This window comes from Penaeus japonicus, unplaced genomic scaffold, assembly GCF_977035675.1.
Source record: "Penaeus japonicus unplaced genomic scaffold, GWHDUDI00000001_assembly GWHDUDI00000014, whole genome shotgun sequence".
NCBI classification, from domain to species: Eukaryota; Metazoa; Arthropoda; class Malacostraca; order Decapoda; family Penaeidae; genus Penaeus; species Penaeus japonicus.
In genome coordinates, this window is record NW_028234416.1 from 6,267,470 (window position 1) to 6,269,969 (window position 2,500).

General features: G+C 42.5%; 1 protein-coding gene across 2 annotated transcripts in view; it reads left to right on the forward strand.

Moving 5' to 3' along the window:
• LOC122247257 (uncharacterized) overlaps window positions 1-2,500 on the forward strand; it is a 27,600-nt gene that overhangs the window by 3,103 nt on the left and 21,997 nt on the right. The gene's annotated exons all lie outside the window — the stretch shown is intronic.

Consider the following 2,500-nt stretch of genomic DNA (forward strand, 5'->3'; position numbering starts at 1 on the left):
AGAGAGAGAGAGAGAGAGAGAGAGAGAGAGAGAGAGAGAGAGAGAGAGAGAGAGAGAGAGACAGACAGAGAGCGAGAGAGAGAGAGAGAGCGAGAGGGAGAGAGAGAGAGAGAGGGAGCGAGAGCAAGAGCGAGAGAGAGAGAGAGAGGACGAGAGAGAGAGAGAAAGAGAGAGAGAGAGAAAGAGAAAGAAAGGAGTAGGAGAAGAGCTGACAAATAAGGGTACGAAGCTTGAAGCTCCGTGTTCTGACACTCGGCCTTGAATATTAATGAAGCATTATCCCTTCCGCATTTCTGCATAACCACGGCAGAGTGCTTTCTGCGTAACTCCGTATTCCGATTAGCGCCTCGGGTTCCGTAGAGGTGTGTGTGTTTACAGGTGGTTTAATTAAAGGTAACGGTACACTCGTTGATTTTCTAACTTGCTCTACTAACAAGTTCTAAATGCATTCTTACATTTTTTCAAGTTTAGATTATGTTCTATATATTCACTTTACATAACGTACTCAAAAGATTCAGTGAGGCCTTTTGAAAATAATTTCTTAAGGTACATTCAACGTATTTTGCATATATTATAGAGATAAAGCGAACTTCCATTAAAGGCCAGTTAATCTATCAACTTTGTTTTAAGAAAAATGTTGCAATTTTATATGACAAACTCCATGAATTATATGTTTCATTCTTTTATAATTGTTGCAGTATTATAAAGTATGTTCATTATTTTCATTTTAATAATGCATGACCGTTCCACAACTTAAATTCCTCTTCAAATTCCTCAGCCTTTTCAAAATACTTCGAGATTTTTGCAAAAATGTGAAAAAAATAGTATGTGCAAACTGGACACGAACAAGAGCATGTTTCTTGCAAATAAAGTGTCAGCAAACCTGGTTTTCTTTCAGGACACTAGCGTGGCATTCGGCACCTTCCTATAATTCATGATAAGATAGGAGTTGCATACCGATCCCTGATAGATAAGTCATATAAAAAGATACTGGAATCTGGGGAGGTATGTAAATGATATACTTATCCGTGGGTATCAGAGCATTTTCCTGTAGTATTTCATTTCCACGTAAAGACAAAGTATATGATGGACCCGTTTACGGCCGTCCACTTTCCACATTCCTCAAAATCCTTCACCTCCCACGTCCGTCGCAATGGCTCTCCTCATGCATGAAGTCATCTGGACGGCGAGGAATGGCGACAGAGCCCAAGATGTGGATTACAGGACGCAGTCACGGCGGCCGAGTGAGCCTGGTAGGACAAGCGGGGAGTCGAGTGTGAACCCTGATGTGCGACGGCGGCGAGGACAATGGGAGTCTAATATTAATGGATGTGATGCAGTGTAATGAAGCCTGGCGTGCGCCATTTCTCTCGGGAATATCAAGTCCATTTATATATTGCTTTTCGTTTTCTTCCGTCCTGTAATACATTCTACCAAAACGATATTTAGGCAAAAGAGTTTCATCTAAAAGAACAAAACGACAGATAGGACCTATCTAGAGATTTTCGACGGAAGTTACACCTCCTCCGTCGACTTCGTCCAGAAGTGACATCGACAAACGGAGCGAAGCAGCGAAGTCGTTATCACTCTCAGTACAGCCTCTATTTGCATGAGGATATGTTTTGGTACATCCTGTGTCCAACCGGACGTGCAAGAAAGAAGCTGCATGACCCCGCTCGTCTCTTCACTTCGCAATCTTCATCCTATGTCCGTGAGGTTGTACAGTGCACCCCGAGATATAAACCTGGGTTGTTGTAGTTCAGCCCTTCGTGCACTATCCTGTTTAGCTACTTCATTACAACTTAAATAATGTGAAAAGGCATGTCCAGGATATAACATGAGAACATCATTTAATTATAACCTAGTGTTCTGTTATGTGTCGGATTTATTATGACTTTTTAGAACCGAGCGACGTGTACTTTCTACCTAACTAGTTTCTCCTTAGAGACACTCGCTTTGTACTTGGAACAACGTAACCATCATAACCGTAACCATATGATTGTTATCTAGCGAATGAAGCTTAATGATGTAATTGTTTGATAGCGGCAGACTGTTCACTTACTTCGAGGTGGCTAAAGGAATCTGAAAATGTTAAACGGAAATGCTGATGTTTTGTTGTTTTATGTTAGACGGTGTTCTTTGTTTTGCTCGTCTCTTTGTTGTTGTTTTGTTCACTGCTTACCTACGTCTTTGAAAATGTGGTTATGTGTGCATCCTCTGTGTGTGTGCGTGCGTGCGCGCGTGTGTGTGTGTGTGCGTGCGTGCGTGCGTGTGTGTGTGTGTGTGTGTGTGAGTGTGTGTGTGCGTTTGTGTGTGTGTGTGTGTGTGTGTGTGTGTGTGTGTGTGTGTGTGTGTGTGTGTGTGTGTGTGTGAGTGAGTGAGGTTTATGCAGATCTACGTTGATGACGCACCAAAGTTTCTAATGCAATTGGCCTATTGTTAAACTGCGACGCAAATGGAGCCTCGAAAGCAGCGAGTGATAATGGGTAACACCTCCGCC